Consider the following 27,559-nt stretch of genomic DNA (forward strand, 5'->3'; position numbering starts at 1 on the left):
GTTCAAGGATTTTGACACAGCGACAGTGAAGGAACAGTGATATAGTTCCAAGTCAGGATGGTGTGTGGCTTGGAGGGGAACCTGCAGGTGGTGGTGTTCCCATGCATCTGCTGCCATTGTCCTTCTAGGTGGTAGAGGTCGCGGGTTTGGAAGGTGCTGTCAAAGGACTAGTAACCCAGAGACCCAGGGTATTTCTCTGGAGACAAGGGTTCGAATCCCACCACAGCAGAAGGTGGAATTTGAATTTAATTAATAAATCTGGAATTAAAAGCTAGTCTAATGATGGCCATGAAACCATTGTCGATTGTTGTAAAAACCCATCTGGTTCACTAATGTCCTTTAGGGAAGGAAATCTGCTGTCCTTACCTGGTCTGGCCTACATGTGACTCCAGACCCACAGCAATGTGGTTAACTCTTACATGCCCTCTGAAATGGCCTAGAAAGCCACTCAGTTGTATCTAACCGCTACGTAGTTAATAAAAAGGAATGAAACCGGACGCACCACCCGGCATCGACCGAGGCACCGGAAACGACAATGGCAAACCCAGCCCTGTCGACCCTGCAAAGTCCTCCTTACTAATATCTGGGGGCTTGTGCCAAAGTTGGGAGAGCTGTCCCACAGACTAGTCAAGCAACAGCCTGACATCGTCATACTCACGGAATTATACCTTACAGACAATGTCCCAGACACTGCAATCACTATCCCTGGGTATGTCCTGTCCCACCGGCAGGACAGACCCACCAGAGGTGGTGGCACAATGGTATACAGTAGGAAGGGAGTTGCCGTGGGAGTCCTCAACATTGTCTCCAGACCCCATGAAGTCTCATGGCATCAGGTCAAACATGGGCAAGGTAACCTCCAACTGATTACCACCCACCGCCCTCCCTCAGCTGATGACTCAGTACTCCACCATGTTGAACAGCACTTGGAGGAAGCACTGAGGGTGGCAAGGGCACAAAATGTACTCTGGGTGGGGGACTTCAATGTCCATCACCAAGAGTGGCTCGGTAGCACCACTACTGACCGAGCTGGCCGAGTCCTAAAGGACATAGTTACTAGACTAGGTCTGCGGCCGATGGTGGGGGAACCAAAACTAGGGAAAAACATACTTGACCTCGTCCTCACCAATCTGCCTGCCACAGATGCTTCTGTCCATGACTGTATTGATAGGAGTGACCACCGCACAGTCCTTGTGGAGATGAAATCCCGCCTACACATTGAGGATACCGTCCATCGTGTTGTGTGGCACTATCACTGTGCTAAATGGGATAGATTTCGAACAGAGCTAGCAATGCAAAACAAGGCATCCATGAGATGCTGTGGGCCATCAGCAGCAGCAGAATTGTACTCAACCACAATCTGTAACCTCATGGCCCGGCATATCCCCCACTCTACCATTACCATCAAGCCAGGAGACCAACCCTGGTTCAATGAAGAGTGCAGGAGGGCATGCCAGGAGCAGCACCAGGCATACCTCAAAATGAGGTGTCAACCTGGTGAAGCTACAACACAGGACTATCTGCATGTCAAACAGCGTAAGCAGCATGCAATAGACAAAGCCAAGCGATCCCATAACCAACGGATCAGATCTAAGCTCTGCAGTCCTGCCACATCCAGCTGTGAATGGTGGTGGACAATTAAACAACTAACTGGAGGAGGTGGCTCCACAAATATCCTCATCCTCAATGATGGGGGAGCACGGCACATCAGTGCGAAAGATAAGACTGAAGCATTTGCAACAATTTTCAGCCAGAAGTGCCGAGTTGATGATCCATCTCGGCCCCCTCCTGAAGTCCCCAGCATCACAGATGCCAGACTTCAGCCAATTCAATTCACTCCGCGTGATATCAAGAAACGATTGAAGGCACTGGATACTGCAAAAGCTATGGGCCCTGACAATATTCCAGCAATAGTACTGAAGACCTGTGCTCCAGTACTTGCTGCGCCCCTAGCCAAGCTGTTCCAGTACAGCTACAACACTGGCATCTACCCTGCACTGGAAAATTGCCCAGGTATGTCCTGCACACAAAAAGCAGGACAAGTCCAACCTGGACAATTACCGCCCCATCAGCCTACACTCAATCTTCAGTAAAGTGATGGAATGTGTCATCAACAGTGCCATCAAGCAGCACTTGCTAAGCAATAACCTGCTCAGTGACGCTCAGTTTGGGTTCCGCCAGGGCCACTCAGCTCCTGACCTCATTAACAGCCTTGGTTCAAACATGGACAAAAGGGCCGAACACAAGAGGTGAGGTGAGAGTGACTGCCCTTGACATCAAGGCAGCATTTGACCGAGTATGGCAAAACTGAGGTCAATGGGAATCAGGGGGAAAACCCTCCGCTGGCTGGAGTCATACCTAGCGCAAAAGGAAGATGGTTGTGGTTGTTGGAGGTCAATCATCTGAGCTCCAGGACATCACTGCAGGAGTTCCTCAGGGTAGTGTCCTAGGCCCAACCATCTTCAGCTGCTTCATCAATGACCTTCCTTCAATCATAAGGTCAGAAGTCGGGATGTTCGCTGATGATTGCACAATGTTCAGCACCATTCGTGACTCCTCAGGTACTGAAGCAGTCAGTGTAGAAATGCAGCAAGACCTGGACAATATCCAGGCTTGGGCTGATAAGTGGCAAGTAACATTCATGCCACACAGGTGCCAGGCAATGACCATCTCCAACAAGAGAGAATCTAACCATCTCTCCTTGACATTCAACAGCATTACCATCACTGAATCCCCCACTATCAACATCCTAGGGGTTACCATTGACCAGAATCTGAACTGGAGTAGCCATATAAATACCGTGGCTACAAGAGCAGGTCAGAGGCTAGGAATCCTGAGGCAAGTAACTCACCTCCTGACTCCCCAAAGCCTGTCCACCATCTACAGGGCACAAGTAAGGAGTGTGATGGAATACTCTCCACTTGCCTGGATGGATGCAGCTCCAACAACACTCAAGAAGCTCGACACCATCCAGGACAAAGCAGCCCGCTTGATTGGCACCCCATCTACAAACATTCACTTCCTCCACCACCGATGCACAGTGGCAGCAGTGTGTACCATCTACAAGATGCACTGCTGCAATGCACCAAGGCTCCTTAGATAGCACCTTACAAACCCGCGACCTCTACCAACTAGAAGGACAAGGGCAGCAAATACATGGGAACGCCACCACCTGCAAGTTCCCCTCCAAGTCACACACCATCCTGACTTGGAACTATATCACCGTTCCTTCACTGTCGCTGGGTCAAAATCCTGGAACTCCCTTCCTAACAGCACTGCGGGTATACCTACCCCAAATGGACTGCAGCGGTTCAAGAAGGCAGCTCACCAGCACCTTCTCAAGGGCAATTAGGGATGGGCAATAAATGCTGGCCTGGCCAGCGTCGCCCACATCCCATGAATGAATAAAAAATAAGCACCCTTGGTGAGTTACTGCAGTGCATCTTGTAGATGGTACACAGTGCTGCCACTGTGCGTTGGTGGTGAAGGGAGTGAATGTTGAAGGTGGTGGATGGGGTGCCAATCAAGCGGCCTGCTATGGTGTCGAGCTTCTTGAGTGTTGTTGGAGCTGCACCCACCCAAGCAAGTGGAGAGTATTCCATCACACTCCTGACTTGTGCCTTGTAGATGGTGGACAGGCATTGGGGAGACAGGAGGTGAATTACTCACCACAGTATTCCCAGCCTCTGACCTGCTCTTGTAGCCACAGCATTTATGTGGCTAGTCCAGTCCAGTTTCTGGTCAATGGTGACACCCAGGATGTTGATAGTGGGGGATTCAGTGATGGTATGCTATTGAATGTCAAGGGGAAATTTTTAGATTCTCTCTTGTTTGAGATGGTCATTGCCTGGCACTTGTGTGGCGCAAATGTTACTTGCCACTTAACAGCCAAAGCCTGGATGTTGTCCAGGTCTTGCTGCATCTGTACATGGGCTGCTTCTTGATAGAAATGCCAATTTTCTGTAATAGTAGCAACACTTTTGTGATCTCATTTTGTTTAAAATATCTTTAGATCAAGAATATTTAGAAGCGATTTATAATTCTCAGTGTACATAGCTGGGAGCTTGTCTGATGAAAAGTCACTGACTCTGTTGCAAGACCAGCTGAGTATTTCCAGTATTTTCTGCTTTTGTTTCAGAGTTATAGCATTTGCAATATTTTGCTTGTGTAGCTAGGAGGTGGTTGTTTTTGCCCTTTCTACTTCTTGGCAAAGCTCGTTGGAGTACAAGATTCAACAGCAGTAATTGAGATTCCAGCCTTGGCTCAGAGGTAGCACTGTCACCTTTGAGTTAAGTAGTCATGGTTTCAAGCCCCACTCCGGAGACGTGAGCATACAGTCTAAACCAACACTCCAGTGCAGTACTGAGGGCATGCTGCACTGTCAGATGTGCCATTCTTTGGATGAGACATTAAACCCAGGTCAGTCCACCCCCTCAGGTAGATGTAAACGATCTCAAGGCACTATTTGATGAGGAGCAGGGGAGTTCTTTCTGGTGTCTAAGTCAAAGTTACCTGTTAACCAGCATCACTCAATATCTGGCCATTACGACATTTCTGTTTATAGGACTTGGTTTGTGCAAATTGGCTGCCACATTTCCTACATTATAAAAGTGACTGCACTTCAAAAAGTATCTCATTGGCTGTTAAGACCTTTGAGACATCCAGAGGGCATGAACGATACTATATAAATGCAGGTTCTTTGTGAAAGTGTAAGTGGTTTTTATTCTTTAATTTCTCAGTCTGCTTTTATAGGGAGTGGGGCACAGCCCATTCTGACGACCCCTCTCCCCACTGCCCAACTGTACATGCAGAAAACCTTTAATTTTCTCTAATTTTCTGTAGCCTTTCCTGCCACAGTCCTAAAAGAAGTTATATTCACCCATCAGCAGTCTAATTATTATGAAGATAAAGCATTTTCAGGGGGTCAAGCTTCATTCTATACATTTTTCCAATTATGTTACCAAACATATTAAATAAGTAAAAATAAAGAAATCTGCAATCGCTGCAAATCTGAAATAAAGACAGAAGATGCTGAAAATAAGCAGCAGGTCAGTTAGCATCAGGAAAAGAACTAAGACAGGCTAAGGCTTCGGGATAAACACCCCAAATGCTAACATTGTCCTTTCCTTTTACAGAGCCTGGCAACTTGCTGTATATTGCCAGCTCTTTAAGGTTTGTTCAATAGCTCGCTTTCCCAAAATGGAAGCCTGCTTCCTGTCTGATTTCCTGAACAGTGAATAGGAGAGATCCGGGAATAGAGCATTCGTAGAACCAGGCAGTGACTCAGCAAAATGTCAGGACCATCTCTGACTTTGCCGGTTACACATGGCTTCCGACAAGACCCAGGGTCATTGCTGATGTGCGAGAACTACTCAGTGTCTAGGGGTTGGGGATTGAACTTTCACTGTTAAATTGTGCAGAGAGTATTAGTTAAAATAAATGCTTAAGCTGCAGTCTGGGAATGACAAAGAATGGAACAGAATGGTCAACACCCTCATTAATTACATGGAATGTGCAGCACAGAAACAGGCCATTTAGCCCAACTGCGCTCTGCTGCTGTTTATGCTCCACATGAGCCTCCTCCACTGCAGCTTCAGCTCACCATATCAACATCTTATTATTCCTTTCTCCCTTTTGTGTTTAGCTAGCTTTTCTCTTTCTTCGCCAAAGTCTTTGAACATGTTGTGACCTCTCAAATCCGTACCCATCTTTCCCGGAACTCCATGTTTGAATCCCTCCAATCAGGTTTCCACCCATGCCACAGTACCAAAACAGCTCCTATCAAAGTCATAAAGGACATCCTATGCGACTTTGATGAAGATAAATTATCCTTCCTCGTCCTTCTCGACCTGTCTGCAGGACTTGACATGGTTGACCGCACCATCCTTCTCCAACGCTTCTCCACTGTCATCCAGCTGGTTTGGACTGCAATAGCCTGGCTCCATTATTATCTATCAAATCATAGGCAGAGAATCACTTGCAATGGCTTCTATTCCCCCTGCCACAGTTACCTCTGGTGAACCCCAAGGATCTATCCTGGCTCCCTCCTATTTCTCATTTACATGCTGTCCCAGGTGACATCGTCCAAAAGCACAGCTTTAATTTTCACATGTATGCTGCCAACACTCAGCTCTAACTCACCACCACCCCTCTCAATTCCTCCACTGTAGCTAAACTATCAGACTGCTTATCTGACATCCAGTACTGGATGAGCAAAAATTTCCTCTAATTCAATATTGGGAAGACTGAAACCATTGTCTTTGGTTCCTGCTCCAAATTCCGTTCCCTAGCTACCACCGCCAGCTCGCTCCCTGGCAAGTGTCTGAGACTAAATCAGACTATTCACAAACGTGCTGCCAATACTTGACCCCGAGATGAGTTCAACCATACGTCTATTCCATCACTAAGACTGCCTATTTCCACCTCCGTAACGTCACCCAACTTTATCCGCGCCTCAGCTCAACTACTGCTGAAATCATCATTCATTCCTTTGTTACCTTTAGGCTTGACTATTCCAAAACACTCCTGGCTGACCTCCCACATTCTACCCTCCATAAACTCGGTGTCATCCAAAACTCTACTGCCCGTGTCATTACTTGCACCAAGTTCCATTCCCCTATCACACCTGTGCTCGCTGACCTATACTGGCTCCCAGCCAAGCACAGCCTGCATTTAAAAAATTGTCTTCCTTGTTTTCAAATCCCTCCATGGCCTTGCCCCTCCCCATCTCTATAATCTCCTCCAGCTCCACAAACCTCCGAGATACCTGCACTCATCTCATTTTGGCCTCTTGGACATTGCCAATTTTAATCGCTCCACCATTGGGAATCGTGCCTTCAGTTGCCTCGGCCCTAAGCTCTGGAATTCCCTCCCTAAACCTCTTTGACTCTCTACCTCTTTCTTCCTTTAAGATGCTCCTTAAAACCTATCTCTTTGACCGAGTGATAGGCCATCTGGCCTAATATCGCCCAATGTGTTTGGTATCTAATTTTGTTGTGTGGCGCTCTTGTGAAGTGCCTTGGGATGTTTTATTACATTAAAGTTCCGATATGAATATAAATTTTTGTTGTTGTTAATGCAACTATGATATTAATCTCACCTACTCCATGTAGTAGTAACGCATTCTAACCACTAAGTTCTTTACACAGAGGGTGGTGGGTGCCTGGAACGCGTTGCCAGCGGAGGTGGTAGACGCGGGCATGATAGCGTCTTTTAAGATGTATCTAGACAGATACATGAATGGGCAGGAAGCAAAGAGATACAGACCCTTAGAAAATAGGTGACAGGTATAGATAGAGGATCTGGATCGGCGCAGGCTTGGAGGGCCGAAGGGCCTGTTCCTGTGCTGTAATTTTCTTTGTTCTTTGTTCTTTGTTTCCCTCTCTGAGTAATGAGGTTTCTCCTAAATTCATTATTGAATTTATTGGTGACTATCTTATATCTATGGCCTCTTGTTTTGGATTTACTCACAAGTGGAAACATCTTCTCTACATCCACCCTGTCAAACCCCTTCATAATTTTAAAAACCTTTATTAAGTCACCTTTCAACCTTCTCTTTTCTCGAGAAGAAAAAAATCACAGCCTGTTAAATCTTTCTTGATATTTATAACCTGTCCATTCTGGTAACATCTATGTAATTTTTTCTACCTTGTCCTATCTCTATCTATTTTATAAAAAAGAAGAGGCGAAAAAGCATAAGTATTTGATATTGCCACATTATTCAAGCGTATAAAAATAATTTTGATGCAAGTTACAAAACAAAAATATGGAATAAGGGCCCAATACTAATCCACTAATTATTTAAAATGCACTTGGAGATTTAGACTGAGTGTGAATACTTTTTACAATCATCACATTTTAAGGACCAATGTTAAATATTCAACCATCTTACGGTCCTATCCAGATAGTATCACACTTTATGACAAAGTAGATCTGAACTGCTGTGGTATTGTATTGCTACAGCTCCTTTAAAGTATATGGAAATGTTGTTAGAAATGTACTTACAGTGGCATACAGTATGTATGACAACTTTTAAGTAGGTCTTAGCTTCTGTCACTGTCACCAAGAGATAACTCCAGTCTTTTAATGAGAATTAAAATCTAATGTCTTGGTGTAGACTATTAGTTATGGTAATAATGTAAAGGTTGTGAGTTCAAATCCTGTTTTGGTAAATTATGAAATTGAATTCAATAAATCTGGTCATTAGAAAAGGAGAACAGAGGCTGCTGGATTGTTGTAAAAACCCAACTAGTTCACTAATGTTCTTCTGAGAAGGCATCCTGCCTTCCTTACCCAGTCAAGCCTACATGTCCCATATTATGTGGTTCATTCTTAACAGGACAACTAAGAGTGGGTAATGGATGCAGCTTTGCTAGTGTTGCCCTTGTCCCAAGAACATAAATAAATTGCAGCAGTTGTGTTCCAGTGAGTGAGACACACCTCATCTGAGCAGTAATGGGGTGAGTGATCTTTGCTAAACACACAATGGAAATACGTCATTCCTTTCTTGCCAACAACTTATGACAGTTTGAAGTGTCTTTCCATTAGTAAAGAATACAGGACAGAGAAGGAAAAACAGCTGCTGTCAGAGAACGCAGACTTAAAGAGTTCACTGATGCAAAATGTGAGAACAGTTTGTGCAAATGAAGTATCTGCGGATCTTCTGGTGCATTGGACAGTCAGCGACTCGGCAAATGCAGTTGCCCAGCACGTCGGTAACCAAGACACACGCCGAGCTCCCTGATTACTTGCAATACATACCAAAGGTTGGAACTTTATTCCACTTGCAGCGTGAAAGAACTGTCCATTACAGGCTAAGCTAATGAAATTAATGACAGATTAACTTAAAAATGGAAAGTAAGTGGTTAATGAATGATAAAGCTGAGGCTAGGTAGTGGTGCCAATAGATTCACTTATGGACTCCCTATGCTCTTCACATTATTCAGAAATGATTTGGACTCGAGTATTGCTGATGGCATTATGTAGTATGGCCAGATGACAAAAGATCGTTAGCACTCAAAAAGATCTGTAACAGTTACAGGGATGGCAGATTAAGCAACATTAAAATTTATCAACAACTTCTATTTACATTCCACCTTTAATGTACTAAAAAAAAGCACCAAGGTGCTGCAGAGGCAGAATGAGAAAAAAATGACAGAATCAAAGAAGAAGATATTATGAGGGGTGACCAAAAGCTTGGTCAAAGAAGCGGTTATTGAAAGAAGGCAAAGAAGTAGTGGAGAGGCAGAGGGGTTTACAAAGGGAATTCCAGAGTGTTGGATCTAGGCTGCTGAAAACACGATGTTTAATTAGCACCGAGCACACTTAAAAATTATGTATCGACCTGAAACATTAACCCGGCTTCTCTCTCCACAGATGCTGGCAGACCTGTAGTTATTTCAGATTTCCAGCATCCGCAGTATTTTGCTTTTCTACTATCTACCTCTGATATAACCACTAGTGTGGTTAACACAATGTACCATGCACCTCTTTTGATAAAACCACATATAGATAAACTCTAGACCAGTTAAATCAATGTACTCAACTATACTCAGCTTAGATGATTTATGCAATTCTCTTCAGTCCCTCTCACTACAGTCTCTTCTTGCTTCCATGTGAGAAAACATTGGAAAAACTCCAGTTAAATACTAAAAATGAAAGACAGCTAGTCAGTCACCCACCCAGCTCATTGCCTCAATCTACAAGTACATTTCAATTGCAACTTTACCATAGTAAGGAAACAGTTTCAACTTGGAGTGGCCCAAGCATTGCAGTCTAACTCCAGAGATTGGTTCTGACTGGATTCTGAGGAGGAAACATGCAAGATCTCCCCTCGCCCTCAGTTTTTTGAGTTTGGCACCACAGAGTATAACTTCCAGTAAAATTTCACATTGTGTCTTTTGAACAACCTGGATATTTTGTAAAAATTTACCCAGAGCATATTTAAATGCATTGAGAAAGTGTAGATTGCATAGACTAGGCATTTATTCGGTCAAGTATAGAAAATTAAGGGTGATCTAATTGAGGTGTGCAAGAGAGTTAAAGGATTTGACAGGATAGAGTCTGCTGGGCTGGCTACTACAATACATATTATTGAAGCTTTAGTGGCTGGGAGATACCAGGTTAGGTCAGTGCTGAGTCAGGCAGAGAGACTACATTGAGGGTCAGGATGAACAGGACAAGACAGAGAGGTGATATCCCAACATCTCACAATGCCTTGAGGAGAAGGAATGGCAGGAGAGAAGCAGCACTGTGGATGAAGAATAAGCAGTACAAGAGGAAAAGAATAGGGAGTCATGGAGACATAACAGCGCAGAATAAGGACATTCGGCCCATTGAGTCCATGCTGTTTCTCTGTAGAGCAATCCAATCAGTTCCATGCCCCTCCCGTTCCTCGTAGCCACAAGAAAAATTTTGAAGCCAGCAATACATGTTTTAAAAAAAGGGTCCCTTGTGTGTATTTTATTTTAAAAGGATCTGATTGGTCCATACTAAGATACGAATCGTCACTACAGTATTGCAGACTCACTGACAACGTTTTAATACAGACAAATATACTGTAAAATAACTGTCTGCTCTGGAGTGGTTTCCATTCACTCAAATATACGTCTGATTTTATATTTCATGTAATGGAGTAATTAGAACTGTAATCTTATCAGAGAATTTAACTGACGCCATAGCATACAAGCAAAGCAACAGCAATTCGCATTAGTCATCTGAATCACAAGACTAGATTACAGATTGGAAATTTTTTTTGGATTCCCTCATGGAACAATTATCAACTCTTTATTGTTTTCTAGTAACCCTCCACCTGCTGTTGGGAGAGTTGCCAAGTATGAGTGGGCTCTTTTTATTCATTCGCAGAATGTTGGCGTCACCTTTATTGTCCATCCTGAGCTGCCCTTGAGAAAGTGGTAGTGAGCCGCCTTCTTGAACCTCTGCAAGGGAGTATAGATTATACCTTCTCGTAGCAGTTTTTGATACAACTTGAGTAGCTTGCTAGACCGTTTCAGAGGGCAGTTAAGAGTCAACCACATTGCTGTGCGTCTGGAGTCACATATAGGTCAGACCAGGTAAGGATGCTAGGTTTACTTCCCTAAAGTACATTAAAGAACCATTTGGGTTTTGATTTGATTTATGATTTAGAGGTACAGCACTGAAACAGGCCCTTCGGCCCACCGAGTCTGTGCCGACCATTAACCACCCAGTTATACTAATCCTACACTAATCCCATATTCCTACCACATCCTCACCTGTCCCTATATTCCCCTACCACCTACCTATACCAGGGGCAATTTATAATGGCCAATTTACCTATATTTCATGATAATCTGGTAGTCACCATTACTGATATGAGCTTTTTAACTCCAGATTTATTTAATGAAATGAAAGAAAAATTCCCCCTACTATAATGGTAGGATTTGAACTCACCTTTTTATTCATTCATGGGAAGTGGGCATCACTGGCTATGCCAGCATTTATTGCCCATCCCTAATTGCCCTTGAGATGGTGCTGGTGAGCTGCCTTCTTGAACCGCTGCAGTCCATGTGAGAGTATTAGTCCAAGCTTCAGGATTACTAATCCAGCAGCAAAACCACTGTGCTGCCACACCCATAGAGCTGCTTGAGCACATATCTACAGTGTAGGCAACTGAACAGACAACTCCGCTCCCTGACACAACACACATTGGTGCTATAACTCGGAGAGTCAAAGGCTGTCTCTTGATCTTTAAATTAACAATTGCCATGACATACTATAAATTTACAGTGTATTGGCCACCCTCCCATGGCATTGCTTAAAGTTTATAAGAGATGTGGTGGGAGGGCAATGAAAGGAAGATATTTCATTTATATAGCATCTTTTATGACCTCAGGATGTCCAAAGTGCTTTACAGTCAATGAATCCCTTTAGAAGTGTGGTCACTGTTGCAATGTAGGGAACACAGCAGCCAATTTGCACAGAGCAAGCTCCCACAATGAGATAAATGACCAGATCAGCTATTTATAGTGACAGTAGTTGAAGGATAAATATTAGGCAGGACACTGGGAGAACTCCCACACTCTTTGAATAGCGCCAAGGGATCTTTTGCATTCACCCAAGAGAGCATACGAGACCTCGGTTTAATGCCTCATCCAAAAGACAGGTAGGTAGCATACAAATGATGTGTACGGTAGTGTAGTAGTTGTGATACTAGATTAGCAAATGCTGGGCTTGTGAGTTCAAGCCCCACTGTATCAAATTGTGAAAGTTAATTCAATAAATCTGGTCATTTGTGGGATGACTTGTGTCTATGGGCACCTAGTTTTGACAAAGCCACTCTGATACTATTTTCACGCTAGTACTGACTGAGGTACGGAACTAGGTCTGTCCTCCCAGGCAGATGACAGGAAGTGTATAGCACAATGACACCTGTGGAGGAGGAGGGGTTTGGGGGGAATGACTGCCTCAGTTACTCATTAGTAAGGATAGATTAGGTATTTTGCCATGTGGAGAAGAATTCATCCAACACCATGCTCACCACATCACACCTCCTGAGAGAGTAAAAAGCCCCTAAAATGCTGAAGAAACACTGGTCACTGCAGAATTGTGATCGTCAATAACAGAAAGCTTCTTAAAACCTATTTTCTCAATCAAAAAGCAATTATCTTTTGCAGTACAGAATTTTGACCCTACAAATAAAAGGGGGTTAATATTAAAATCATTATTAACAATGCCTTTGTTAATCTTTGGTACTACTGACATGAAATGAAGGATGTTCAAAAACTGGAGCATCAGATTTCTTGCACTTTCTCAGAACTTTGCAAAATGTTATATTTAAAATAGCTAAAAAGGTAATCTTTTGCAAAATATCTCTTAAATATAAGGATTTCCTCTTTGATCAGTGCCCTTTCTAACATTTTTGCCCAGACTCTATTATGATATATGCATTAACTCATGGGGCACTTGCATGCTCACCCAGAAACAGATACTTGGCAAGATCACCTCATTGCTTGAAGCATGCCAGCCTTAACTCCTGAATAAATATCAAATTTTAGAGCACGAGTTTGATTTATTTATTTTTCACAGGATCAGCAGAGAAGTTACACACTAGTTCACGCACAGGCCCTAAAATTGCATTGTGTGATACCTAATGGTCCAGAAATTGCTGGAGCAAGGCTTCTGATGGTGTATTTTGTGAATTAAATGATTTACTACCCTTCAAGTTGAAAAATGTTTGCACTGCAAATTGCTCCAAGTGCAAATTGATAAAGTTATCGGGTCATCTGGGTGGGACATTGGTGAACGACTGGTCCAACAGTCAATTTCCTTAACTATTGAGATCTAAAGTTAGAGAAACAGATCAAACAATGGAGGAGGAAGTAAGGTGAATTAAAGTCAGATTAAATATAGAAATTGAAATAAAGAGAGAAAGAAAGTTTGGATTAAGACAGCAAGAAAAGAGGCGGAAAGGAAAAGAAAAAGAATCTTAAAATTTAAAAAAGCTCTCGAACTAATATACTACCCGCAGGAATGAGACGCCGCTGTTTCAATTATTCCCTTTCTGGGCCTCACGGATTCAATGCAGGAACATAAATCTCATTAGTAAAAGAATCTTTGCAGCATTGGAGACCAGCCCTGTCTTTCTGCATCATTTAATTTGTTTTAACAGCACCAATGCAGAAAATTTTTGAAATTCATGGGGAAGTTGAGGGCAAGCTCTCGTGTTCATGAGGTTAACGGTGCAAATCGCCCAGCAATTTGTGACAATTTTGTCAGTGTTGGTGGAGTGGCATAGACCAGATTTAGAGAAGCAGAGGATGAGATCCCTTCTTATGTGGCAAATATTGTTATTTGCTAAAACGCACAGCAGGTTTTGATTGTGGCTATGTCTGTGATCAGACACGTGTAAACGTGTGCATTTAACCCGCTGTTATTTTGCCAGTGAATTCTGGGCCAATGTGTTTCTTTGATAACCCCCTCTCCACTATTCTAGTAGAGGTATTTACATACTTATTTTAAATGGGATGAACCACCACTAAATCAGGAGAGAGAGGACTTTCAGACAGTCAGATTAAGCTTTTCTATTCCAGGCTCCGGATTTTGATCAATATACTGCAATGCTTGAACATTGCTCATTTACATTAGTGATGGTCACAACATTTACACACACCACTAGAGTGACAGCATGTGCTCTGTCCACAAGAAAGCAAAATACTGGAGATGCTGGAAATCTGAAATAAAAACAGAAAATGATGGAAATACTCAGAAGGTCAGGGAACATCTGTGAAGAGAGAAACAGAGTTAACCTTTCAGGTTGATGATGTTCTGATGAAAGGTCATCGAGCTGAAAGGTTAACTCTGTTTCTCCCTTCACAGATGTTGCCTGACCTGTTGAGTATTTCCAGCACTTTCTGTTTTTATTTATGTGCTCTGTAGCTCCACAGTGCCATCAAGTCACAAGTCCTACATGCCAGGAGAGAACCCGTTACTAAAGAGGCTTTGCCTGGCACAAACCCCTTTTTAGTCAGTGATGAAAAACTCTTGGGGGAGGGGAGGGGAGGGGGTTTAAATACTGTACAAAGTCTCTTAAAGAATTTCACGTTTCTGATCACAGACACAGCCACAATCAAAACCTGTTGTGTTTTAGCAAATAACAAAATTTACCACATAAGATAGGATCTCATCTTCTGCTTCTCTAAATCTGGTCGATGTCATTCCACCAACACTCAGAATCTTCAGCCACCACACTCATGCTGCATTCTGTAATTCATTTTCTCACACCCCTTGTCTAGTCACATCTCTTGCCCCATCTCCAGAAGTCTCCTCAGGACGTAACTCTGACCATACCTTCTGAGAAACTTATCCTGCCTTCTTCTCAGTGTTCAACATCTCCCTCCATCTTCTGACCCACGAAGTATTTTAGCAACATTTCACCACAATGTAAGTAGCGGCTGCGCTGACCCGGAGAATCACGACTGTCTCCGTAACTCAAGAAAGTGAAGCTTCACCAAACTGCCGATACTCCCAGTAAAGCTGTCGCGTTCCGGGAAGTAACAAGGGATTTCCCTGATAAATATCCCCACCTCTTACATCGGGAGAGGGCAGCTGGACTGAAAACTGAAAACCATCCGACCCACGCAGGTAGTAGAAATGAAACATGTACTTACTGCGCTGTATAAACTGACACCACTGGAGAGAGAAAGAGAGCCGATAGGAGCAACTTAATCAACAGTTTGATTACAACACAGTGCAACAGAGGGACGCTGCGGTGCATTGACTGCTACAGGGGCCCACTGACACTCAGCAGTGTGTGAAAGGAACCACTGGTGTGACATTCTTAAAATCCTAACCCTTCCATTTATCCGCCCAAAAGAGAAACTTCAATCTGATCCAACGTATTGGGCCGTGTGACAACTCATTTTTTTACACTTCACCTACCGGACAGAAATACCCACGCCTGGAAGTTATGTCGCTGGCAATTACTATCTGGAAGAACTTGTTCAGCATCACTCTGGTGAGACCAGTATCATACCATACAGGAAAGAGAACAGCACCACCCAATTGAACAAAGCTTGCTCCAGTTAAATGGGAAACTGGAGAGCTCTGGCTGGAAGCTAAAGCACAACTGAAGTTGGCCGTCCCATATCAAGTGAACCTTCCATTTTTCATGTCGACCTATTTACCCCTTTCCCTCTCCCTTAAAAATAAATAAGTTTATTCAGTAGCAATTGTGAGTTCGAAGCATCAAACATCGGCGGCTATAAAGCTCTCTAACTAATAGGACATGTATTCAGGGGAGAGAGAGGAGCCCACAAATAAATACACCTACCTCTGGGCACTGATAAGCAGGATTGTGCTGGACTTCTTCATGTAACCAGACAGGGTGATCTCTTGTGCTGGGTGTTAGAGATTTCAGCAGAAGATAATGTGGGTCAACTCTACACAAAGCTCCAGACACAGTTAATACAACGAATGTGGGACAGGAGAACACTCGTTAAACTTTAACCTGCTGACATCTGCTCAAAATAAAAAAAATCACAAAGATTTCTCTTTGCAAGATACATTTCTTTTATTATAGGAAGGAGTAAAATGTGGCTTTAACTTTAAAAAAGCACCAACTTTCCAGATCAACTTCAGTCCAGCGAAAGTTCAGATTTTCAAGTTAGCGTTTGTGAACTTAGGAGGGAAACTTCACTGAAACTTGCCTCAAACCTGCTCTTCACTACAGCCGATTCCTTGCCCCCTCCATCGGTTCTGTCACTGTCCGAGTCCCAATCAATGACCCCATCTCTGCTCTCCAGAACTCAGCAACCTCCACTCAGCCCTTGACCTTCATTTCATCCACCGCCGTAAAAAGGTGTCGGCGGGGTCCTAGAGCTCCCCGATTGCACAGAGGCCAACCTCTTCACCCTACCAGCGCTGCACTATTGTCACTTTCAGGGATAGGCACTGACATGTTGCACCACAGACATTTGACAAAATTATTTACTCAGCCACAGACATGGGGGCAATTAATCTGTATATAAAGCATATAGCCAATCTAATGCCATCAAAACACAGTCCGATTTAAAACATATTTCTCCCTATAAATAAAGTAGCTAAGTATACAAACATCAATGGAGAGCAGCACAACTGTATTAGCTAGCTAGCCAGCAAAACAGTATGCAATGTCAATGCAAATTACTTTTGCTGACAGCATAGAACTAGTTACACCATATCATGGGGTGGTAGATGGATCTCATCAGATGATCTCTGTGGATTCACATTGTGTCAGGAGTGCAAATTCATCCAATAAACCATGAAACTCAAGGAGAGGATTGTTATTGTGGTTATTAAGGTAAGGCAATAGAAAAATCAGCAATAGGAAGACGGAACATTTCTCACACTACTGTTGTCACAAAACAATTTAGCCCATGGTCAATGCCTGTGCAACTTCTCCACCTGCTTGTAATATGTGTCTGAAGACAGTGCAGCCAACAAAAGGGCAGTGATCTCCAAATCAGGAGAATTTTATAGGATAGAACAGATAGTATTTCAGAGGAGTCATGTAAAACAGAAAAGCAGAGTGGGACAGGAAGGGACATAGAGATTAATGGTAGGTAGCCAAGACTAGTTTATTCATCTTGACAAGCTGTTAAACTAGGTCCTGGATTCTAAAATACAGAAACAGCTGAATCTCTCATGGACAAAATGTCATTTGCTCATCAGTGCCTGTGACAAAATTAGATAAACACAATTACAAATAAAGAGTGCCCTTCAGTTCCTCCAGTAATATGATTCTTTTAAATTCCCTTATGTCTATATCTCTGTCTATCACTGTCGATTCAGATTCAGCTCTGACAAGATAATTATGAACAAAAAAACTTTTCTGCAACAAGTTGAGTGGTTGTTACTACATGTATTATTCAATTGCAAAATGCTTAGTCACATTCTTTAAATTGTACTCCAGACTAACCAATTTATGCCCAAGCCAAATCTCTTACCTGTTAGCAAAGGTGCACTTTTAACGTAATATGATCATTTCCATCTTAGAGCGAAGACCAAAGTATGGAAAGTCCTCATCAGGGAACTCCTCTTTGCTGACGATGCTGCATTAACATCCCACACAGAAGAGTGTCTGCAGAGACTCAGCGACAGGATTACGGCTGCCTGCAATGAATTTGGCCTAACCATCAGCCTCAAGAAAACGAACATCATGGGACAGGATGTCAGAAATGCTCCATCCATCAATATCGGCGACCACGCTCTGGAAGTGGTTCAAGAGTTCACCACCTAGGCTCAACTATCACCAGTAACCTGTCTCTTGATGCAGAAATCAACAAGCGCATGGGAAAGACATCCGCAGCTATGTCCAGACTGGCAGAGGGTGTGGAAAAATGGATCTCAGACATGGAACACAAAGGTCCGATTGTTTCAAGCCTGTGTCCTGCTCTACGGCAGTGAGGCCTGGACAATGTATGTCAGCCAAGAGCGATGTCTCAACTCATTCCATCTTCGCTGCCTCCGAAGAATCCTTGGCATCAGGTGGCAGGACTGTATCTCCAACGCAGAAGTCCTCGAGGCGGCCAACATCCCCAGCATATACACCCTACTGAGCCAGTGGCGCTTGAGATGGCTTGGCCATGTGAGCCACATGGAAGATGGCAGGATTCCCAAGGACGCATTGTACAGCGAGCTCGTCACTGGTATCAGACCCACCGGCCATCCATGTCTCTGCTTTAAAGATGTCTGCAAATGCGACATGAAGTCCTGTGACATTGATCACAAGTCGTGAGAGTCAGTTGCCAGTGATCGCCAGAGCTGGCGGACAGCCATAAAGGCAGGGCTAAAGAGTGGTGAATCGAAGAGACTTCGCAGTTGGCAGGAAAAAAGACAGAGGTGCAAGGAGAGAGCCACCTGTGCAACAGCCCCGACAACCAATTTTATCTGCAGCGCCTGTGGAAGAGTCTGTCACTCTAGAATTGGCCTTTATAGCCACTCCAGGCGCTGCTCCACAAAGCACTAATCACATCTAGGTGCTTACCCATTGTCTCTCGAGACAAGGAGGCCAAAGAAGAAGAAGAGTTTGATACCGACAACCTTTAAATGACATTGGCCACTCAGGTTATCTGCCCTCAAACTGGTTAGTGAATGATGCACATTGCAGTTGATATCATTGACATTCTTGTAAAACCTGTCCTTTAATCCAATTCGCAGCAAAAAAAAATCAGTTAATGACTGTTTCTAACATGGTCATTGAAACATAATGAATTTTTACTATGTCTTGCCCAACAGTTTTAAAAACTGCAAATGCAGCATGGATTTTGTTAAGTAATCATAGATAATTCATCATAGATTAAGGTAATTAAAGCTATCTGTTAAATTGTATTTAGTAACTATTGTATATGGGTCAGCAGCATCCTGTTTTTGCCACTATCACTCAGCCCCAATGCACTGCACTCTTGTATTCATGAGGAACTTACAGTGCTGACATCTGGAGATTCCTTGGATTCTTTTGCCTGCTTTCCCCAAGTTCTGGAGTAATGTGATTACAAATGGATTGAGGTGGAATTGTGGCATTTATATAGAAAGAAAAGTCCAGTAACCTTCAAAATGTCACTGAGCTTGTGTCCCATGTGAAAGTAATTCATGCCAGAGCGTAAAAAGCGAAACATTCCCTAAGTGACTTTTGCCATTTTAAAATAAATTTACATAACACAAGCCTTTAAATTAGTGTTTTAAAATAACCTAGCAGCTAAGTTGTTCTAAACATACATACATACATATGAATTATGAACAGGAGCAGGCCACTCAGCCCTTCGAGCCTGCACCGCCATTCAATATGTGCATGGTTGAACTGATTACTCACATTTCCACCTACTCCTGATAACCTTCCACCCCTTGCTTATCAAGAATCCATCTACCTCTGCCTTAAAAATATTCAAAGACTGCTTCCACCGCCTTTTGAGTAAGAGAATTCCAAAGACTCATGACCCTCTGAGAGAAAAACTTTCTCCTCATCTCTGTCTTAAATGGGCAACGCCTTATTTTTAAATAATTCTGGATTCTCCCACAAGGCGAAACATCATTTCCATATCCGCACTGTCAAGACCCCTCAGGATCTTATATGTTTCAATCACGTCGCCTCTTACTCTTCTAAATTCCAAAAAAAAGCACTAGGTTAAAGGCTTGGAGCAGGGGTGTCCAACCTTTTTGCCTGGGGACGCCACATTACAATTTTTGTCTTAGATAGGGGGCCAGTGAGAAAATTTTGGAAAGATATCGGTATTAAAAACTTATCTTACTATTAATCAAAACAACAACAAATGTGTATTTTTGTGAAAAAGTTTTAAATGAGAAAACTAATTTATTAACTTACTTTCTCTTCATTACGTTAGACACTGATTTAGTGAGATACCTGGCATTTTTTTGCTCGTCTGCCTGCACACTTGGGTAGTGATGAGAATTATTCTGGATAAGTGTCCATTTGTCAGGAGTGATCTTGATTGCTGTCTCCGTCTCCCTTCTCTCTGTCTCTCTCTGTCTCTCTCTCTGTCTCCCTCCTCTCTGTGTTCCCCCCCCCCCCTCTGTGTTGTTCCCCCCTCTGTGTTGTTCCCCCCTCTGTGTGTTGCCCCCTCCACTCTTTTGTTGCTTCCCCCTCTCTGTGTTGGCTCCCCTTCTCTGTGTTGTTCCACCCACTCTGTGTCGTCCCCACGCTCTATCTCTCTGCCCCCTCTCTGTACTCCACCTCTCTCTTTCTCTCTGCCAAACCGCTCTCTCTCTGTCTGTCCCACCTCTGTCTCTCTCTCTGTCTCCCACCTCCCTCTCTCTGTCCCCATCTCTCCCTCTCTCTACTCCCCTCGCTCTCCCTCTCTGTCCTCCTCCCTCTCTGAACCCCACTCTCTCTGTCCCGCCTCGCTCCCTCTGTCCTCCTCTCTGTCCCCCATTCTCTCTGTCCCTGCTTTCTCTCTCCCATTCTCTCTGTCCCCTCTCTCTCTCTCTCCCCCACTCTCTCTCTCTCTCCCCCGTATCTCAATCTCACTCTGTCTTCCCTCACTCTCTCTCCCTTCCCTACTTTCTCTCTCTGTCCCCCCTCCCACTCTCTCCCCCACTCTCTCCCTCCCCCACTCTCTCTGTCCCCCTCTCCCTCCCTCTCTCTTCCACTCTTTCTCTCTCCCTCCCCACTGTCTCTCACCCAACTCTGTCTCTCTCCCCCTCTCCTACTCCCTTGTGATTTTTTAAAAAGCCGGTCTCAAGAAGCCAATAGGAAATTTCTCATCCCTGGAATGACCAATCACAGACCTCAAAATTGTTTACCACAGACACTGCTTTCTGTGTACAGACATGTTGCCGACCCCTAGCTCACTTTAGAGTATTGTGGCCCCAAAAAAGACAATCATCGATGCACATCTTATATTGTCGTATGAATAGCCTGCATAATAATAAAAGCATAATCCTGAAATAAAAACTGAAAATGCTGGAAATACTCAGCAGGTCTGGCAGCATCTTTGGAGAGAGAAATAGAATTAACATTTCAGGTCTGTGACCTTTCATCAGAACTGCATAATAAGCCATCTTGTAGATAGTTTAGAATGTGAAATTATTGAAAATTAAAACAGATCTATCTTTCAAATTGAACATCAGCAACCTTAAACAAATATCTGTTCAGTCCTCATAAATGTGTCATAAACTTTTAAAAAATGAAGTTGCAAAGTGCTGTGAATATTGAATTCAGTTAGAATATATAAAACACCGTTCCATCCAGGTACATGGGTGATTATTGTTGTTTAAAATAATTAGTCATTTTCAATCTATTTCAATAAAGTGTGTGGATGGATTTAATAGTTGCATATTAAAATACTGTTTAATTTTTTAATAATTTCATCTATTTTAAAGCCAATTGGTCATTTAACTCACTTGTTGGGTGGCCTGACTGTGCACAAATTCACTGCCATGTTTACTGAACAAAGAAGAATACACTTCAAAAGTAATAAAGAGGGCAAAATACTGTGGATGCTGGAACTCTGAAATGAGAACAGAAAGTGCCGGAAACACTCAGCAGGTCTGGCAGCATCTGTGTAGAGAGAAACAGATTTAACGTTTCAGGTCTATGGCCCTTCATCAGAACTGGCCAAGTTGGAAATGTCTTTAAAGTCAGTTTTTATTGCCAATGTAAAAACCCAGGTATGCTCAGTTTTAATTTTACTTCTCCAGATTTTATTTTGTAAAAATATTGAGATAATATCAGTGGGAAAAAATTGGCCCTCCAAAATATCCAGGTAAATTTTGGAGGAGGGGGAGGAAATCAGTCATTTTGAACATCAATAAAACTCAAGAGAATAAGCCAGGGACTTTTAAAATGTGCTCAGTCAAGGTAAACGACAACCCACAATTATTTACAAAGTTAATGGATGCCACTTTTAATGGGCTCTCACTTATCTCCGGGGTATATTTTATTTTAGTTGAAAGTAAAAGTGAAGAACCCAATATTTATAGTTGTGGCACCATCGACTTACCTGCCACTATGCTGGTGAGATATTAAAAATGATTGGCGAAGGTGCGTGGGGAAAAGACTTGGTGTGTGATCTAAATCAGTGTTTGGTTGCTTTTTAGGGGATTATCAGTACAGTAACTGTATCTGTACACTGCTCCATCCATCAATATTGGCGACCACGCTCTGGAAGTGGTTCAAGAGTTCACCTACCTAGGCTCAACTATCACCAGTAACCTGTCTCTAGATGCAGAAATCAACAAGCGCATGGGTAAGGCTTCCACTGCTATGTTCAGACTGGCCAAGAGAGTGTGGGAAAATGGCGCACTGACACGGAACACAAAAGTCCGAGTGTATCAGGCCTGTGTCCTCAGCACTTTGCTCTACGGCAGCGAGGCCTGGACAACGTATGCCAGCCAAGAGCGACGTCTCAATTCATTCCATCTTCGCTGCCTTCGGAGAATACTTGGCATCAGGTGGCAGGACTATATCTCCAACACAGAAGTCCTTGAAGCGGCCAACATCCCCAGCTTATACACACTACTGAGTCAGCGGCGCTTGAGATGGCTTGGCCATGTGAGCCGCATGGAAGATGGCAGGATCCCCAAAGACACATTGTACAGCGAGCTCGCCACTGGTATCAGACCCACCGGCCGTCCATGTCTCCGTTATAAAGACGTCTGCAAACGCGACATGAAATCGTGTGACATTGATCACAAGTCGTGGGAGTCAGTTGCCAGCATTCGCCAGAGCTGGCGGGCAGCCATAAAGACAGGGCTAAATTGTGGCGAGTCGAAGAGACTTAGTAGTTGGCAGGAAAAAAGACAGAGGCGCAAGGGGAGAGCCAACTGTGCAACAGCCCCAACAAACAAATTTCTCTGCAGCACCTGTGGAAGAGCCTGTTACTCCAGAATTGGCCTTTATAGCCACTCCAGGCGCTGCTTCACAAACCACTGACCACCTCCAGGCGCGTATCCATTGTCTCTCGAGATAAGGAGGCCCAAAAGAAAGACACTGCTGCTGTAACTCCATACCTAGATAGACATGGAAAATCCTATATACTGTAGTATAAAGAGCTACATAGAATTTAAAGCACAGAAATAGGCCATTCAGCCAAACAGGTCTATACCAGTGTTTAAGCTCCACAAGCCTCCTCCCACCTTACTTCCTATCAGCCTACCAGCATATTCTCCCTTATGTTCTTACCTAGCTTCCCTTAAATGTATCTATGCTATTCTCTCAACTACTCCATGTGCTTTTTTTATTCATTCATGGGATGTGGGCGTCGCTGGCTAGGCCAGCATTTATTGCCCACTCCTAATTGAGAAGGTGGTTGTGAGCTGCCTTCTTGAACTGCTGCAGTCCATGTGGGGTAGGTACACCTATGGTGCTGTTAGCAAAGGAGTTCCAGGATTTTGACCCAGTGACAGTGAATGAATGGTGATATAGTTACAAGTCAGGATGGTGTGTTGCTAGGAGGGGAACTTGAAGGTGGCGGTGTTCCCATTCATTTGCTACCCTTGTCCTTCCAGTTGGTAGAGGTCGCGAGTTTGGAAGGTGCTGTCTAAGGAGCCTCGCTGCATTGCTGCAGTGCATCTTGTAGATGGTACACACTGCTGCCACTGTGCGTCGGTGGTGGAGGGAGTGAATGTTTGTGAATGGGATGCCAATCAAGCGGGCTGCTTTGTCCTGGATGGTGTCGAGCTTCTTGATTGTTGTTGGAGCTGCACCCATCCAGGCAAGTGGAGAGTATCCAATCATATTCCTGACTTGTGCCTTGTGGACAGGTGGACAGGCTTTGGGGAGTCAGGAGGTGAGCTACTCGCTGCAGGATTCCTAGCCTCTGACCTGCTCCTGTAGCCATGGTATTTATATGGCTACTCCAGTTCAGTTTCTGGTCAATGGTAGCCCCTAGGATGTTGACAGTGGGGGATTCAACGATCGTAATGCCATTGAATGTCAAGGGGAGATGGTTAGATTCTCTCTTGTTGGAGATGGTCATTGCCTGGCATTTGTGTGGTGCGAATGTTACTTGCCACTTATCAGCCCAAGCCTGGATATTGTCCAGGTCTTGCTGCATTTCTACGCGACCTGTTTCAGTATCTGAGGAGTCGCAAATGGTGCTGAACATTGTGCAATCATCAGCGAACATCCCCACTTCTGACCTTATGATTGAACGAAGGTCATTGATGAAGCAGCTGAAGATGGTTGGGCCTAGGACACTACCCTGAGGAACTCCTGCAGTGATGTCCTGAAGCTGCGGCGATTGACCTCCAACAACCACAACCATCTTCTTTTGCGTTAGATGTGACTCCAACCAGCAGAGAGTTTTCCCCCGAATCCCATTGATTCCAGTTTTGCTAGGGCTCCTTGATGCCATACTCTGTCAAATGCTGCCTTGATGTCAAGGGCAGTCACTCCCACCTCACCTCTTGAGTTCAGCTCTTCTGTCCATGTTTGAACCAAGGCTGTAATGAGGTCAGGAGCTGAGTGGCCCTGGCAGAACCCAAACTGAGGGTCACTGAGAAGGTTATTGCGAATTATTATGAATTAAAATTATTATTACCAAATGGCCTCCTCCTGTGCTGTAATAATAATGACTCTAAGTGCCATTTGATAGCACAGTCGACGACACCTTCCATCACTGTACTTATGATCGACAGTGGACTGATGGGACGGTAATTGGTCGGGTTGGACTTGTCCTGCTTTTTGTATACGGGACATACCTGGGCAATTTTCCACATTGCCAGGTAGATGCCAGTGCTGTAGCTGTACGGGAACAACTTGGCTAGGGGCGTGGCAAGTTCTGGAGCACAGATCTTCAGTACTATTGCCAGAATATTGTCAGGGCCCATAGCCTTTGCAGTATCCAGTGCCTTCAGTCATTTCTTGATGTGACGTGGAGTGAATCAAATTGGCTGAAGAATGGCATCTGTAATGCTGGGGACTTCAGGAGGAGGCCGAGATGGATCATCAACTCGGTACTTCTGGCTGAAGATTGTTCAAAGTGCTTCAGCCTTATCTTTCGCACTGATGTGCTGGGCACCCCCATCATTGAGGATGGGGATATTTGTGGAGTCACCTCCTCCAGTTAGTTGTTTAATTGTCCACCACCATTAGCAAGTTGTACAGTATCACCAATCTCTGAGTAAATCAGTTTCTCCTGAATTCTTTATTGGATTTATTAGTCACTATCTTATGTTTATGGTCCTCTGTTTTAGACTGCACCACAATTAGAAACATCTTTTCTACGTCTACTCTATCGAACCACTTCATTATTTTAAAGTCCTCCATCAGGTTACTTCTCAGTCTTCTCTTTTAAATCATAGAAACCATATAAACAATATGGCACAGAAGGAGGCCATTCAGTCCATCGTGTCTGTGCCGGTCGAATAAAAATAGCCGCCCAATCTAATCCCAACTTCCAGAACTTGGTCCATAGCCTTACATGTTACAGCACTTCAAGTACATGTCCAGGTACCTTTTAAAAGAAGTGAGGCTTTCTGTCTCCACCACTGTTCCTGGCAGTGAATTCCAGACACCCACCACCCTCTGGGTGAAAAAGTTTTTCATCATGTCCCTGCTAATCCTTCTACCAATCACCTAAAATTTGTGTCCCCTGGCAATTGACCTTTCCACTAGGGGAAACAGGTCCTTCCTGTCTACTCTATCTAGGCCCCCCATTACTTTGTGTACCTCAATTAAGTTACCCCTCAGCCTCCTCTGTTCTAAGGAAAACAACCCTAGCCTATCCAATCTTTCCTCATAGCTGCAACTTTCAAGCCCTGGCAACATTCTTGTAAACCTCTTCTGTACTCTCTCCAGAGCAATTATGTCCTTCCTGTAATGCAGTGACCAGAACTGTACGCAATACTCCAGCTGTGGCCTAACCAGCGTTTTATACAGTTCCAGCATTTCATCCTGCTTTTGTATTCTATACCTCAGCCAATAAAGGAAAGCATTCCGTATGCCTGTAATTACCTGACCTGCCACCTTCAGGGATATGTGGACATGCATTCCAAGGTCTCTCACTTCTTCTACCCCTCTCAATATCCTCCCATTTATTGTGTATTCCCTTGCTTTGTTTTCCCTCCCCAAATGCATTACCTCACACCTTCTCTGGATTGAATTCTATTTGTCCATCTCCATCCACTCAACTAAACCATTGATATCTTTCTGGAGTCTTTGGCTATCCTCTTCACTATCAACTTCACAGCCAATTTTTGTGTCATCAGCAAATTTCCCAATCATGCCTCCCACATTTAAGTCCAAATCATTAATATATACTACAAACAGTAAGGGACCCAACACTGAGCCCTGTGGAACACCACTGGAAACCGCTTTCCATTCGCAAAAACATCCATCGACTACTACCCTTTGTTTCCTATCGCTGAGCCAAGTTTGGATCCAACTTGCCACATTCCCTTGTATCCCAAGGGCTTTTATTTTACTGACCAGTCTGCCATGTGGGACCTTATCAAATGCCTTCCTAATATCCATTTAGACGACATCCACTGGATTACCCTCATCAATCCTCCTTGTTACTTCCTCAAAAATGTCATTCATGTTAGTAAGACATGACCTTCCCCGAACAAATTAATGTGGACTATTCCTGATTAATCCGTGCCTTTCTAAGTGGCAGTTTATCCTGTCCCTCAGAATTGATTCTAATAATTTACCCACCACCGAGGTCAGACAGACTGGGCTAAAATTATTTGGCCTATCCCTCGAACCCTTTTGAAACAATCGTCCAACGTTCGCAGACCTCCAATCGTCTGGTATCTCATGAGAATTTGAAGATGATCCTCAGAGCATCTGCTATTTCCTCCCTGGCTTCCTTTAACAACCTGGGATGCAATCCATCCAGCCCTGGTGATTTATCCACTTTCAAGGATGTCAGACCCTCTAGTACTTCCTCTCTCATTATGCTTATATTTCACACTCTTCCTCTTTAACTCCAATGTCTGCATCAACCCTCTCCTTTTGAAGACAGAGACAAAAGACTCATTAAGAACCCTGCCCACATCTTCTGCATCCATGCATAAATTCCCTTGTACATCTCTGATAGGCCCTACCCTTTCCTTAGTTATCCATTTGCTCTTAATGTACTAATAAAACATCTTTAGGTTTTCCTTGATTTTACCTGCCAATAATTTTTCATGTCCTCTCTTGGCTTTTCTAATTTCCATTTTTGCTTCACCCTTGCACTTTCTATACTCCTCTAGGCTTTCTAAAGTATTAAGTTGTTTGTGATCGTCACAAGCTTTCTTTTTCTGCTTTAACTTACCCTGTAAGCTTCTAGATAACCAGGGGGCTCTAGATTTGGCAGTACCACCCTTTGTCTTTGTGGGGACATGCCTACACTGCGTCTGTAGTATCTCGCTTTTGAATGCCTCCCACTGGTTTGCCATTGATTTTCCTTCAAAGAGCTGTATCCAGTCCACTTTCGCCAGGTTACCTCTCAGTTTCGTAAAATTTGCCTTGCCCCAATTTAGAATTTTTATTCCTGTTTTATCTTTGCCCTTTTCCATGATTATGCTAAAACTAATCGTATTATGGTCACTATCTCCAAAATGGTCACCACTGTTACTTCGTCCACTTGCCCAGCTT

At 43.7% G+C, this 27,559-nt stretch overlaps 1 protein-coding gene across 5 annotated transcripts in view; it reads right to left on the minus strand.

Moving 5' to 3' along the window:
* The window catches only part of LOC137373626 (tandem C2 domains nuclear protein), a 79,806-nt gene extending 63,486 nt beyond the window's left edge, over window positions 1–16,320 (minus strand). The window contains exon 1 of one of the 5 annotated variants that reach the window (XM_068038685.1): window positions 16,185–16,320. The gene's annotated coding sequence lies outside the window, so the exon portion shown is untranslated. Of the gene's footprint in view, window positions 1–14,826; window positions 15,095–15,146; window positions 15,295–15,417; window positions 15,534–15,808 lie in introns of those variants that run through there. The other 4 variants (XM_068038684.1, XM_068038688.1, XM_068038687.1 and 1 more) reach the window with 4 other exon arrangements.
* Between the last annotated feature and the right edge of the window lie 11,239 nt (window positions 16,321–27,559).

The sequence above is a fragment of the Heterodontus francisci genome, chromosome 9 (assembly GCF_036365525.1).
Source record: "Heterodontus francisci isolate sHetFra1 chromosome 9, sHetFra1.hap1, whole genome shotgun sequence".
Taxonomy (NCBI): domain Eukaryota; kingdom Metazoa; phylum Chordata; class Chondrichthyes; order Heterodontiformes; family Heterodontidae; genus Heterodontus; species Heterodontus francisci.